Below are 16,585 nucleotides of genomic sequence, written 5' to 3'. Positions count from 1 at the left end.
ACGATTCCAAGGGCACTTACGATGTCCGCAACGGTCTGCCAGTGTGCCTGGCGTTGTGCAGGTGTGGTCTTGGATCCTGCAACAATGACCATCTCGTTGTCATGTCCGGACACATACTCGACAAGTGCATTCAGTTCGTCATCCGTGAAGCTGGGCTTCCTGGACGGGCCGGACTGTGTAGCCGTGTCTGGGGCATCAGCCTGTGCCGGACGAGCACTCTTCCTCTTCCGCTTGGAAGGTGGTGGTGATCCTGAGTGTCCTGCGCCGCTCTGGACACTAGGGGCAGGAGCCCTGGTGGACTCTGTATCAGGAGTGTGGGATTGCACGCTCAGCATGGGAGTTGGTGCAGGCATTGGCTCTAGTGTGATGGTGTCAGGGGGAATGTCAGCAGCATGGACTAGGACCGACACTGTCCTGGCTGGGTGTGTGAGGGCTGGGGTGGATGGAGCCGCAGCTGCCCCTGCAGCCACTCCGCCCTGCCTCCTTGGTGCAGCAGATGACCTTGCTGCCCCAGATCCACGTGGCATGATGGCATCAACGTGCACCAGCGCACGTGTCGTAGCCCTGCTGACCTGGAAGTCAGCCATGGAGTCAGCCAGGTCTGGTGCCACAATGGGCTGGTCCAACAAGGGCTGAGCATGGATGGTGTCAGCCACTTCAGCCTCAACGGGAGGGGGGAGGGGGGGGAGGGGGGGGATGATGGGTGCCCTTGACTGGTCCTCCACACATGGGGGGACAGGCTCACCCTGCAAGTTACGACCACGTCCCCTACCGGATCCACCACGGCCACCACTTGTGGCTCTTCCACCTTTGCCACCCTTACGGAATCCTCGCCTCCCAGCCATGGCACTGATATTAATGTGCGTATGGGAGTGGCTGTAGACAATTGTCCTGGGCAATTGGGGGTCAAAGGGGTTGGGTACCAGATGGTAATTGTACCCTAGTGCTCTAGCACGGCTGATTGTAACCCCTGGGGAAAGATGACGGGTCACACAACGCACAGGAGGCCCAAAAAAGGGAGATGACGTGCACGCAACCCCTCCTAGACCACGTGTGCAGAAAGAAAAACCTGCACTACGCTGTGGCACCCAGTAACACAAGAATGAACGTATGCGTGTCACACGCAGCCTAGAATGACCTCTGAAGGGGTAGGCTACACACGGGGCAAGCACAGAAGTTGGATACGTGCGTGACTCACCGTCTGCCAGGTAAAAGAGCGTGAAGAATGAGCGCGTTTGGCTGGCTAAACCCCCGCCAAAAGAAGATGTGTACGCTGTCTGAGAAGACAGGACAACAGTAGAAGGGGACACTGTTTGAGGGAACAGGCCCAGGTAAACCAGTAAAAGAGAAAAAAGAGAAAAAGCTGTCGGAGGTAACAGGGAATACGAACTGGAAACGCCGTGAAGTAAATCGCGTGTGAAACGACAAGAAGTACAGATTTCACCCACTCGCTCTCCACGAAAAGCACGTACAAGGAAATGGTGTTCTACATGTACCTTATATACAGGCCCACACGTACAGCGTCACTTACGCGGCGTGTACGTTCACCAATCACATGCTTTGTCACTCCTGCGTGTAGATCCATTTTCACCAATCACACGCTTTGTCACTTCTGCGTGTAGATCCATTTTCACCATTCACACGCTTTGTCACTTCTGAGTGTAGATCCATTTTCACCAATCACACGCTTTGTCACTTCTACGTGTACATCCATTTTCACCAATCACACGCTTTGACACTGGGACGTGTCACGCAACAATTTCCTGCACGTGCAGGTGACTATAGGCGCGCATATGCTGTTGACGGGTTTACGCGCTAAGGGCCTTTGCTGACGTGTGGGATTTCACTACCTATCAGGCTGTCCACGCGTTCACACACGAGAGACCACGCTCCTGGCCAGGAGGCGAAATTACTGCCCCCCAGAGCCCTGAGCACGCTCCCACCTGCCATCTGCTGCTGCCTGACTGCCTGCTGGCCACGTGCCCCACAGTGCTGGTGGGTGGGGGTGTTGGGAGACATGGGTGGGGGCCTGGTGGAGGGTGCCCCTGCACTGGTGGGGGTGGTGGGAGACATGGGTGGGGGCTTGGTGGAGAGTGCCCCTGGTGGCGGGGGGGGTGGGGGTGGTGCGAGACATGAGTGGGGGCCTGGTGGAGGCTGCCCCTGCACTGCTGGGGGGTGGGGGTGCAGGGGGACATGAGCAGGTGTGCAGGGTAGTCCCCTGTTTTGTAGGCTGCCTGCAGGGGCCGTGGAGGGTGTACAGGGAACACCTGTGAGGACCCACCCAGCCTAATCGCGTGTGATGATTCCCACGCACCCCTGTAATACACGTACCCTGGCCAATCGCGTGTTAAACTTCCCGCGTACCCTTGTAATACACGTACCCTGGCTAATCGCGTGTTAAACTTCCCGCGTACCCCTGTAATACACTTACCCTGGCTAATCGCGTGTTAAACTTCCCGCGTACCCCTGTAATACACTTACCCTGGCTAATCGCGTGTTAAACTTCCCGCGTACCCCTGTAATACACGTACCCTGGCCAATCGCGTGTTAAACTTCCCGCGTACCCCTGTAATACACTTACCCTGGCTAATCGCGTGTTAAACTTCCCGCGTACCCCTGTAATACACGTACCCTGGCCAATCGCGTGTTGAACTTCCCGCGTACCCCTGTAATACACGTACCCTGGCCAATCGCGTGTTAAACTTCCCGCGTACCCCTGTAATACACGTACCCTGGCTAATCGCGTGTATAACTTCACGCGTACCCCTGTAATACACGTACCCTGGCCAATCGCGTGTATAACTTCCCGCGTACCCCTGTAATACACGTACCCTGGCCAATCGCGTGTTAAACTTCCCGCGTACCCCTGTAATACACGTACCCTGGCCAATCGCGTGTTAAACTTCCCGCGTACCCCTGTAATACACGTACCCTGGCCAATCGCGTGTTAAACTTCCCGCGTACCCCTGTAATACACTTACCCTGGCTAATCGCGTGTTAAACTTCCCGCGTACCCCTGTAATACACGTACCCTGGCCAATCGCGTGTTGAACTTCCCGCGTACCCCTGTAATACACGTACCCTGGCCAATCGCGTGTTAAACTTCCCGCGTACCCCTGTAATACACGTACCCTGGCCAATCGCGTGTATAACTTCACGCGTACCCCTGTAATACACGTACCCTGGCTAATCGCGTGTTAAACTTCCCGCGTACCCCTGTAATACACTTACCCTGGCTAATCGCGTGTTAAACTTCCCGCGTAAACCTGTAATACACGTACCCTGGCCAATCGCGTGTTAAACTTCCCGCGTACCCCTGTAATACACGTACCCTGGCCAATCGCGTGTTAAACTTCCCGCGTACCCCTGTAATACACTTACCCTGGCTAATCGCGTGTTAAACTTCCCGCGTACCCCTGTAATACACGTACCCTGGCCAATCGCGTGTTGAACTTCCCGCGTACCCCTGTAATACACGTACCCTGGCCAATCGCGTGTTAAACTTCCCGCGTACCCCTGTAATACACGTACCCTGGCCAAACGCGTGTATAACTTCACGCGTACCCCTGTAATACACGTACCCTGGCCAATCGCGTGTTAAACTTCCCGCGTACCCCTGTAATACACGTACCCTGGCCAATCGCGTGTTAAACTTCCCGCGTACCCCTGTAATACACGTACCCTGGCCAATCGCGTGTTAAACTTCCCGCGTACCCCTGTAATACACTTACCCTGGCTAATCGCGTGTTAAACTTCCCGCGTACCCCTGTAATACACGTACCCTGGCCAATCGCGTGTTGAACTTCCCGCGTACCCCTGTAATACACGTACCCTGGCCAATCGCGTGTTAAACTTCCCGCGTACCCCTGTAATACACGTACCCTGGCTAATCGCGTGTATAACTTCACGCGTACCCCTGTAATACACTTACCCTGGCTAATCGCGTGTTAAACTTCCCGCGTACCCCTGTGATACACGTACCCTGGCCAATCGCGTGTTAAACTTCCCGCGTACCCCTGTAATACACGTACCCTGGCTAATCGCGTGTATGACTTCACGTGTACCCCTGATATGCACGTTACCCGCTTTGCGTTCCTTGTTTGGCTGCCCTGTAAACTGGTCCAGGGTTAGCGCAGCCCTTTGCGATGATTTAGCGATTTTGATGGCTTTTCCTTGCGCGAGGGCGTTCTTGGGGGCGTTACTGGCGCTGCTGCAGGGTCGTTGCGATACTCTGCGCCACGGCTGGTTTGGGAGCATGAAATCCATGAATACGCTGTGCGCGGAAATCGGTTTTAGCGCACGTGCCTGGCGCAGTCAATCGCACGCGGACACTCTGCGCCAGCCGCTTGCGACACTTTTCAGCGAAATTCTATGAATTACCCTGATAGTGTTTTTGGAATAAGACGACAATTGGACTACTGTGCTGGAATGGTGAAATTCACTATAAACTCACAGGAAGATCCACAAGAATTTCTAATGTACTTACTACAAGTACTGGAAAACAAAAACATACCTATAAATGAAATCTTTCAGATTTCATACATGTGGAAACATACATGCACTCTCTGCAACAATGTGACACAAGAAGATATCCCCAATGAACGCTTCATATATATATCAATACCAAATTGTGAATCCATTCCATTTCAGCAACTTGTACAAAATGCAAACCATGGTAGATTATGCTCTACCTGCAATTCAGATAATCGCTCCACGTTAGTAATACAAACACATAGTAAATACGTAATACTAATGCTTCTACGTTACAATGCAGATGGTACCAAAAACAACTGCAAGCTGACTGGATTCACACATGGTCAAATATCACTTGGTAAGAAAACCTTCACAACAATAGGTATAATCTACCACGCAGGAGCCACAACCAATCCAGGGCACTACACTGCATATATAAAAAAGAAATGTGGATGGTTTGAATGTAATGATAGTACCATTACTCTAAAGCAGAGATTACCAGCAAATCTTACAAACGCTTATTTGATGTTCTTAAAACCAAAATTTGATAAATAAACTGTATTTAAACCTTTAAATAAATTTGTGTTAAAAAAATATAAACTGTTAGAATACTCCAAAAGCTATCTAACAGCTCAAAGATTCTACAACAACTAATCAGATAAATGAATACCACTAAATTAGACCAGAAAATACACAGTTAGAATACGCCAATTGGTATCTAACTGTCCCGAAATTTAACAATATCCAAATAGATAAATCAAAACCACTAAAATATATTAAAAAAATAGACAGTTAGAATACGCCAATTGGTATCTAACTGCTCCAAAATTTTATAATATCAAAACAAATGAAGAATCTGTTACTGCTCCAAAAAAAATACAACAAAGCAAAGTATAAAGCATTATCCAGAAACAACAAGTGAACACTGAAAACAAACAAACAAATAAACTGTAGCATAACAGAAAAAGGTTTTTTTTTTAATCCAACATGGATTTTGTTTTCTCCCACAGACCCAATGATTTTAGCAACAAATACAGAAACTGAGCAAATTGCACAGTACTCTGATTTGTACTAAATATGAGGGTCGAAAAAAAATAAAAGTATATTGCTTATACAATGTAATAAGTCATTTCAAAATACTAATACTAACATGCTATTTTCTTTTATCACAGAAATGAAGAAAAACATGGACTCCCATTACTAGACCAAACGGTAAGTATACAATAATAAGGACAACCATAGCAGTATATCACATCCATAGTATCTAATATCTTTGTTCCTTATACATTTGTTTTTCACCCAAAGTTATAAGCAAATATGAATGTGATATGCTGCGGTGGTTGTTGCCAGGGCATAGAGTCTTGGGTGCATGGCTTAGAACACTTTGAACTTGCCAGCGAACAATACTGACACCGTTTTCAGGACACCCCCTACAAACATTTCAGAACAACGCGATAGTTCTTAGAACACTTTCAACTTAACAACGAACAATACGGACAGCGTCCTAAGGACACCCCATACGAACATTCCAGGACACCAGGAGTGTTCTCAAAAACATCTTCAGAACACCCCCATTTTGTTTATTTGCAAACTTTTCAGGACACCGCAGGTGTTCTTAGAACACATTCAACTTCACAGAGAACAATACGGACAGCGTCCTCAGGACACCCCCTACGAACATTCCAGGACACCGGGAGTGTTCTTAGAAGCGTCTTCAGAACACCACCGTCTTGTTTATTTGTGAACATTTCAGGACACCGCAAGTGTTCTTAGGACACATTCAACTTGACAGAGAACAATACGGACAGCGTCCTCAGGACACCCCCTACGAACACTCCCCGGACACCGGGAGTGTTCTTAGAAGCGTCTTCAGAACACCACCATCTTGTTTATTTGTGAACATTTCAGGACACCGCGAGTGTTCTTTGGACACATTTAACTTGACAAAGAACAATACGGACAGCGTCCTCAGGACACCCCCTACGAACACTCCCCGGACACCGCGAGTGTTCTTAGAAGCGTCTTCAGAACACCCCCATTTTGTTTATTTGCGAACATGTCAGGACACCGCAAGTGTTCTTAGGACACATTCAACTTGACAGAGAACAATACGGACAGCGTCCTCAGGACACCCCCTACGAACACTCCCCGGACACCGCGAGTGTTCTTAGAAGCGTCTTCAGAACACCACCATCTTGTTTATTTGCAAACATTTCAGGACACCGCGAGTGTTCTTAGGACACATTCAACTTGACAGAGAACAATACGGACAGCGTCCTCAGGACACCCCCTACGAACACTCCCCGGACACCGCGAGTGTTCTTAGAAGCGTCTTCAGAAGACCCCCATTTTGTTTATTTGCGAACATTTCAGGACACCGCGTGTGTTCTTAGGACACATTCAACTTGACAGAGAACAATACGGACAGCGTCCTCAGGACACCCCCTACGAACACTCCCCGGACACCGCGAGTGTTCTTAGAAGCGTCTTCAGAACACCCCCATTTTGTTTATTTGCGAACATTTCAGGACACCGCGGGTGTTCTTAGAACACATTCAACTTGACAGAGAACAATACGGACAGCGTCCTCAGTACAGCCCCTACGAACATTTCAGGACACCGGGAGTGTTCTCAAAAACATCTTCAGAACACCCCCATTTTGTTTATTTGCGAACATTTCAGGACACCGCGAGTGTTCTTAGAACACATTCAACTTGACAGAGAACAATACGGACAGCGTCCTCAGGACACCCCCTACGAACACTCCCCGGACACCGCGAGTGTTCTTAGAACAGTTTCACTTTGCTTGCGAACAAAACGGACACATACTGAGTCCTTAGAACACCCCCTAGTCAGTTTATTTAGAACATTTCAGAACACCCGTGATGTCCGCAAACAAATCGAACACAAAAAGAACGTCTAACACATAAAAAACACAACTTTCATCCTATTTCATACACTCCCACCCTCCCCAAACACTCCTACACACCAACACACTCTACAAAATACACATTTTGAACAAAATTTCACTGCGCTGTCCGCGGACATCCGCGAATCCAAGATGGCGGGCGCTACCGAAAAATCTGACGCGCTTCACGCTCCACGCCGTCCAATCAGCGAACACGTTGCATGTCCGCGAACATCACGCAAGACGATTGGCCAGTCAGGACACTGTCCGCGGAGCGAACAGGTAAGTGTGTCCGCGAAGCGAACACAGATATCACTAATTTTTTTTACCTACTTTTTGGTCATTTTAAAAAAAACTACTGGACGGATTTTCACCAAATTTGCAAAAGCACGCTTTCGGGACCAAGCCGCTGCTCCTGGTCCAAATTTGGTGGAAATCTGTCCAGCGGTTTGGGCTGTAGGCGCGAGCAAAATATTTTTCCCATTCAGTCTATGGGAAAAAAAAAGTTTTGGGACCCCCCCTATAACTTTGCCCCCCTTGGATGAATCCTCACCAAACTTGGCGAGGATCCGTCCAGGGAGAGCGAAGTTATAAGCCGCCCAAAAAGTGCTCTTCCTATGGAAACAGCAACTTAACCATAACTACATGGCCACTACTGTGGCCATGATATATATATATATACATATATATATATATATATATGTTCAATATTTGAGAGATACACCACTCATATCACACCCCCTTTACAAATACCCTGGGTCACAATGGACAGGAACCAAGCTGGTAGGCAAAGGTAATATTTGATTATTTATTTAATTAAAATTAAAATCAATCATACCCTTTTTTAATAGGGAGCAGCAATCACCAATCTGGTGACAATAACAGATAGGAATGTGAACGATGCACTTAAATTAACCCTTTAGCAACACAGAGGGAAAACACCAGAAAATAGAACACTGTTTGGCTTGTTTGGAAAGATAGCACTTAAGTTAGGATTTCCTCATGCAATATTCCTCAACCCAAAAATAATAAAGACAGGCGCTGGCAGCAGTTCGAATCGAGCAGCTCATTATTTTGAATCCCCACGTGACATCTGTCACGTGACTATCACGTCACGTGACTACTTTGGCCACACCTCCAGGAAGTCCTTCTCCATAAAAGCAGAACAGCGCGACCCTTGCGGCGTGAATCCCGCTCAGGAGTAAAGGGCGTGACTGTTTCTGCTGTTTCCGGCTGGTCCCGGCGGTTCGCCAGTAAGTGCTGGGAGATTATGACTTAGAAATTGTTCAGTGTTCAGCTGCATAAAACCAAACAAGGAGAGTGGTCTGGCATATCATCCCTGTATTCATCCATCCTTAAACTGAAGTCAGATCAACCAAAAAAGAAAAAAAAACTTCACAAACTAACATGAAGAAGTTAGTGACGGCTACCCAGAGCGTCAAGGATAGCCGCTCGCTCCCAGGAGCCCCCCTATCTAACATCATCGATGAACCGGGACGTATACTACGAAGTGACCTCTTAACAATAAAAAGCCCGTCTGAAATGACCACCACACACCCCACAGCAATATTGTCACCCCCAACACCCCCTCTTCGATCCCCACACAGATACAATCTACGTACTTGTGACGTCGTATGCTCATCGGATACGCCTGGTGCTGCCGGTCCTTCTGGGGAGCGAGACGGGAGCACATCTGGCTGCAGCACCGCCTTGCCGGCGGTTGCTGGTGGAAGGGCAGGAAAAGGGTGCACAAATCCAGAATCAGGGGGGGCGACGGATGGTAAAAGAGGTTTAATGCAAGAGGAGAAGTCTGCACAGATCCGGGGCTCGCGTTTATCTGTAGACCAAGAAGAGGCACGACGAGACAAGACGGAGGAGGAAAAAGAGGAAATACCGGTCGGGCCCGCCAGAGTTCCACAGACAACGAACTCTGTATCTGTCACCATAAAGAATCATGAGACAGAGACCGGCGAAAAACACAGCCGGACCACGGTTGACCTGAAACAAAAAAAACTCAATACCTTGAATACAGCTAACTCACTACAACAAACCTTCCTCACAGAAGAAAGTTTAAAAAATTCATCAGACCATACCTCTTTCAAAAATCAAAAAGAGTACAACACATGTCCACCCATTCTTAAAAGGCTGATCCAAACAGAGACACACCCAGTGACAGCCAGGGCAGATCTATCAAGTCCCGAATTGAATATAACTGATTGGAGAGAAAACTGTTCAATGAACGGAACCATATCATACTTGACAGATCAAGATGGACAAGAAACAGACGACACCACTGGGGGGCGCTGTTGCGCTCGATGAAGATGGCCGCCTTCTGAACAGCTCCGTTCCGCGAGGCGCTCCTTTCTTATAATCATCCTGTTTGCTTTGGCGTTTCACCACCTAAGCCACGGAGGGGAAGGCTGGTGTGTCGGGGACCCTGCTGTTTTCATCCTGTCCTCCGGAGGTCACTTACCGCCGAGCTTTTGGCCCCTGCGGGTTGAGCGGGAGCGGGTGCTTCCTCCGATCCTCTGCGGGGCTCCAGGGAGTCTCATCCGAGTCCCGCGGCTCGCGGCCTCCCGTTGGGGGAGGGGCGTTCTTCCCGCCCTGCGCACCAGCCTACTACGGCCCGTCGGGAGAGCGGCTGACGGGCGCTGGACCTTCATCGGAGCCGAGAGCGGTTGCTCCGCCGCCCCGTCCTGGGCGGTGTGCCGATTCAGACCGGCTCCGGGCGGCGAGTGGGTCCCTGGTCTCCGCGAGTTGCACCAGACTGGCAGGCGACCTCCGTCGGAGTGGAACCGCTCCTGAGGTACGCATTATCCCCGCTGGACTCCCTCTCATGCGCGTGTGCGCAGCGCCTAGCCTGGGGCAGAATCCACATTTTGACTGCATCCTGTTGCCCTCCCCGGCTGCCCCGTTCCCCGGGCCCATTAACCTGCACCATAAACTGGCCGGGGGACGGCGGGAGGTGCCTGCTCCTACCTACAGTTGGTTTCTTCACGGTGCCGGGGTGTACCCCGACCCCCTGAATCTCCTGTACGGACCCACCTTGATTCGGGTCGACTAGAGGGCTGGCCGCCTGGCGGTCTTCCCGCAGCTCGGCAGCTGCCGGGGGCTACTCCTGGTTCTCTTGCTGGTCCCCCTGGCCCTAGCCTCCTCAGGGTCCCGGAGGTACACTTGTGGATCACTGGCCATTACACACAGCGGCTGGCCTGGACGACACTCCTGCCCTTGACCTGCGACAACACCGCACCTCCTGTCACATTTCTGGTGCTCCTTCCCGGCGTCCCTCACCCTTCCCTACCGCTCCGGACCTGGTTTCAACTCTTGCCGACATCATGTCAACGAGGACGGGAAAGAAGCAATCCTCTATCAACATGTTTGCTAAGCCTTCGGGGGGAACTGGTGCTGAGACGCTCTCACAGGAACCATCCACAGCACATGAACCGGAACCATCAGAATCTCAGAAAATGATGGAATTCATCCGTGAAGGATTCACCACAATACACAGTAAACTAGACGACATGAATGGTACGATATCCTCCATCAAGGCACACATGGAGAGGACGGATGGTCGGGTGACTGAGATCGAATCACGTATGAGTACCGCGGAAGATGGTCTGGGCTCACTCCGGGCGGAGGTCTCCACGTTATCCACACGCTTGAAAGAGGTGGAGAAAAAGAATGAGGACCTCGAGTCTCGCTCAAGGCGCAACAACCTCCGTATAATCGGGGTTCCGGAGGATGGCATACAAGAACCCATGGAAGACTACGTGGAGAACATGCTCCTCCGACTCCTCGATTCCCCAAAACTCTCCACTCAATTTGTAATCGAGAGAGCCCACCGTGCACTTACAGCGAAGCCCAGACCTGGCGCTCCTCCTCGCCCTATAATAGCCAGGGTCTTAAATTTTCGTGACCGGGATACCCTTCTCAGGGCGGCGAGAATCAAGGGAGACCTTTTGTTGGGCTCAGCCAGAATCCACTTATACCCGGACTTTTCGATGGCGGTCCAGCGCGAGCGCAAATCCTTCCTGGCGGTGAAGAGACGATTACGCGACCTCCAGGTCAAGTATGCTATGTTATACCCCGCCAAACTCCGGATCGAACATGCGAACCGAGTATATTTCTTCACGCTACCGGAGGAAGCCTCTAAGTTCATGGATGAACACTTTCCCGGTTAAACCATACTTGCATTAATCCTTGCTTTTGCTTGGGTCTTGGTTCGTTGGCCCACATACTGCACTTTTGGTAAAGCGCGTAATGCTCTTGTTGTGGAATCGGCACCACATAGCCCTAACCCAGGACTCGGTTGGTCCCACAACGTGCCGTCAATCCTGGTTGCATTACTGCAGGGGCCCTGGGCCGGGGAGATGCCACCTACCTCGTCCTGTGGACACCGTACTGAAAATATGCTTGTCTTTGTTTTTTCTCTATGAGATGCAGCTGTTGGTGTGGGTTGTGAATCTCCAAAGTAACCCCTTGTTTCCAATATCGGGTCTAAACACACACACCATCCCATACAAGCTGTTCGGATGACTCCTACATACAATCTTGTTAAATTGGTTCATTATTTATGATCATGCCTGCCTCCCCTCCCCCGCGGGGACATCCCCACATGTCTCACGCCTTTATTCCCAGGCATTATGTTAATCCTCAAATTGCCTCAAGGTGCGGAGCTCCGCCGTCAGGCCGACTCACAGGCCCCCCAGGCGTTGATGCCATTGTGTTGTATTAGGTTTGTTACCTATGGGGTTTTCATCTCTCCGATTGGGGGAGGGATGTGGGAGGGGGTGGGTGGTAGGGGAGTTAACGTTAAAAAAGGCTTGGTAATTACGGTGAAGGTAGAGTTCAGAGCACCAGGGGATCTATGCCACCACGGCCCTGACAGCAATGGGGTCCACTTATGGGGGGCACTGTTCCATCCACCTGTGTTTTTCCATGTCTACTTCGAGGGTGCCGGGTGAGGAAACCCTTACATTCCTGAGTTGGAACGTGCGGGGGCTGGGGAACTTCAAGAAAATGAGGCTACTACAGCTGCAGGCCGAACGACATGGGACTAAGATCCTGTTTCTTCAGGAGACACATGCTGTAACTGAGCACTGTGAGAAGTTCGCCAAAGGATGGGGACCACAGAGGTACTATACCTCCTATTCCACACAAAGCCGGGGGGTGATGACCCTAATTCATAAGAGTATCAGATATAACCCCATAGCCACGACAATAGACCCCCTGGGCCGATTCGTTCTGCTTCATGGCATATTACAGAATAGGGAAGTGATCCTACTAAATATCTACGGCCTCAATATCGATGATCCCGAATTTTTCACACATCTCGCGTCCCTTCTGGATGGTTTCCCGTTGGTGCCCATTCTCTGGGGGGGCGACTCTAACACAATATTGGATGTGGATCTCGATAGATCTGGTTCTCGCCCTCGTCACCTTACCAAGGCCGCATATGCTACACTGTCTTCGCTTCCCCGCTTGGCCCTGTTTGATGCATGGAGGCTTCTTCACCCCGATTCCCGCACCTTCTCCTTCTATTCCTCGGTACATGATTCCTTTTCCCGCATTGACAGATGGCTAGTCTCTGATACATTCATAAAAAGCATCTCAAACATGTCGATTCTCCCCAGGACTCTCTCCGACCACTCACCAGTAACTATTACCCTATCCTGGGGCTTGGATCAGGTCCGTACCAGGAACTGGAGGATGAAGCCACTCTCACTCCTTGACGCGGTCTTCAGTTCGGAATTGGAATCGGCAATTGAGGAGTTCTTTGAGATCAACTCCGGTTCCGTCTCATCACAAGCCACCCTCTGGGAAACTTTTAAAGCCTACATCAGAGGCATCGCCCTCTCTAAAGAAAATGGCATCCTTAGAACTATCCGTAGGGAGATCGCCGAGAGCGAGGCCACACTGTCCGAGCTGGAGGCCCAATATTCACTGAAACAAACTTCTGAGACCCTTGCCTCGATCGGCACGGAGCTAGACACCTTCCGCGCTCTTGCGGATCGCGAACAGAGATTTCTCGATAACCCTGGGCTGGCAAGGAGATATGGTGAGGGTGAACGCCCGTCTCGTCTCCTGGCTAGGCTTCTCCGCCGCGAGTTTGGTTCCCCACCCATTCCTGGCATTGAGAGACCTGATGGATCCCTAGCCACTTCCCCCGGCGATATTAATTCCGAATTCCTCTCCTTTTATCAATCCCTGTATGCTAACTCAGATACAGCCACCATAGCTGAAATAGACGCCTTTCTGGACGGGCTTCCCCTCTCGGTTCTCTCCCCCGATACCATCGAGACCCTTGAGAGCCCATTTACTTCCTTGGAACTCTCGGAGGCCATAGACTCCCTCTCATCAGGCAAATCCCCGGGATCTGACGGAATACCGGTTGAGTTCTATAAACGGTTTAAGACCTTGCTACTCCCTCAATTGGTTGCGCTCTGGGAGGAATCGTTGATGGCGGGTCAGCTCCCACCCACGCTCCGCGAAGCCACTATCACAGTCCTGTTAAAACCGGGCAAACCCCCCACTCAATGCGGTTCTTACCGTCCACTATCGTTAATCAATTGCGACGTCAAGATTTATGCTAAATTAATGGCTTTACGCCTGGCCCCCTTCATGCCACATATCATTCATCCTGACCAGGCGGGGTTTATTCCGGGACGCTCTACCTCCTTAAGTCTGAGGCGCCTTTTCAACATTATAAGTAGGGTGAGCCCGGACGTCCACGCCGTGGCCGCCACACTTGATATGCAAAAAGCCTTTGATTCCGTTTCATGGAGTTATCTCTGGCGTGTACTTGATAAATGCAAATTCGGTTCCACGTTCCTGTCCTGTGTCAAGCTTCTATACTCAAATCCAGTGGCCAGAGTCCGCACCGAGGACCGCTGCTCTTCTCCCTTCCAAATAGCTAGGGGTACTAGACAGGGTTGTCCCTTTTCTCCATTAATTTTTGCAGTGGCGATGGAACCGTTCGCGGACATGCTCCGCCAATTCCACTCCCATAGAGGTCTACGCACCGCCGGGGTCTCGGATATAGTTTCCCTATATGCTGACGACGCTTTACTTTTTATTCGGTCTCCTGAGTTCAACCTTGCCCCAATTTTGTAGGATGTTGTCCTCTTCGGTAGGATTTCTGGCCTGACGGTTAACTGCGCTAAATCAACTCTTTTCCCGCTCACCCCCAGCACACTCCCCCCTCCCGATACTTTTGGATTCACGTGGGCCCAATCTGAGGTTACATACTTGGGTGTAGTGGTGTCGCGACACATTGATCGGGTTCTCGAGAAGAACTATCTAGTATACCTCACAAATCTCACGCAAAAAGTTCGGGGTTGGAACAACCTCCCTATTTCACTGGCAGGGAGGGTGGGAATACTGAAGATGGTGGTACTCCCTCAGCTATTGTATAGATTCGCCAATATCCCACAATGGCCGGGAGTCGAGTTCTTTCAGTCATTAACACGGATCCTCAACACCTTCCTCTGGCACTCCGGGGCGGTCCGCCTTAAGTACAAGACGCTGGCCTCTCCGATGGAGTTGGGTGGTTTCGGTGCACCCGACTTTCTCAAGTACTGGCTAGCAGCCCAGCTTCAACACATTGCACATTGGTTCAACGTATCCGACCCCCCCCCCATGTCAGGTTAGAAAGATTGTCGGTTGGTGACCGCGATATTAGATCCCTGGTGATCGCACCTATCCCAATGGAATCGGGCTCATTGGACCCGGTGCGGTGCACATCTCTGGCTTTATCCAAAACTTGGCGATTATTGGGCACCACCCATCCCTTTCATGGTAACTTCCCGATCTGGAACTTTCTCCCGGGAATCCCACAGGTTCCCCCCTCGGTTGTTCGCACATGGGCTGGGGCAGGATTTGAATTGCTCCGAGACATATTTGTAGATGGTAATTTCATAGAATGGCCTGACCTCCCTTTGCCCCTCAGACAGCGTCCTTCGGTATGGCTTCAATATTCATCCCTCCGTAGAGTCCTCAAACATAAGTACCAGTGCTTCCCAGCACTACCGCCTGATGAGCTGGCGATCACTGAATTGACCTCTCCTTACCCAATGAGGGGAAAAACTTCCAGACTATACACCTTGGTACAATCCAGATCGCCCCCTTCATTCTCTAAACTAAAGCATGCTTGGGAGTCTGACCTTGGGGTGGAAGTCACCGAAGACCGATGATCCCATATGTGCTCACGTATCCAGAGGGTCTCATTTAACTCCCGATTTAAATTAATTCAATTTAAGCTACTCCACAGGTACCATTATACCCCAGCCAGACTACACCGTATGTCGAATAATTCCTCCCCTAGATGTCCTAGATGTGGCTTTGATGGAGCTGGCTACTTTCACATGATATGGTCATGCCCCCGCCTCACCCAATTTTGGGACGCTGTTTGCTCCACTGTCTCGTCGATACTCGACCACCCTATCCCCCCTAGCCCAATGAAATGCTTGTTCCATGACTTTCCCGACCTCCACCAAGATTCTAGGAGACTGGCTGGCCTCTGTATGCTTCTGGCTGTTCGGGCGATACTACTCTGCTGGCTTCGACCTACCATTCCGACACATGCAAAGTGGCTTGGAGCGGTCACTTGGGCTTCCGATACGGAGGAATCTCGGGCGGTACAGCAGCCCGCCTGCTCTAGGCCCAGAGACATCTGGTTGAAGTTCCGATTATTTATGTCTCCCCCCGACACTGACTCAGGTCCTACATCCCCGGTGCCTTCCTCTTGGTGACCCCCAGCCCTCCCCTGAATGGCCCCTTACCGGGTCTTGCACTGTCCTGCTACTCCCCATTGCTGGCGAGTCGAGCCCCTCGACCTGTTCTATGAGACTGTGTTGTATTAAGTTGTTTGATTTTACATGCTCTTGTTGCTCACCTGTATCTGTTCTACCAAGCTGAATAAAAATAAAAGTTTAAAAAAAAAAGAAACAGACGACACCAACATCTTGAGAGAACATAACTGGGTCCAACTACAAACATACCCAGCCAAAGACCCAAGTAACAAGATCTCGTCCCAAAAGGATTTGAATCTCTCACGTGTCGATCAGAACGACAACACGGGAAAAGAAAATACGCAGGAACTAAAAACCAAAGAACTTGAAAATAATCGAAACTAAAAAAAAACAGAAGTCAGCACTCCTGATGTTACTTTTTCATCAACTCCAATCTCCAAATCCACGATGAAAA

This window comes from Ambystoma mexicanum, chromosome 6p, assembly GCF_040938575.1.
Source record: "Ambystoma mexicanum isolate Mex_15411 chromosome 6p, UKY_AmexF1_1, whole genome shotgun sequence".
NCBI lineage: Eukaryota > Metazoa > Chordata > Amphibia > Caudata > Ambystomatidae > Ambystoma > Ambystoma mexicanum.
This window is presented reverse-complemented; position numbering follows the sequence as displayed.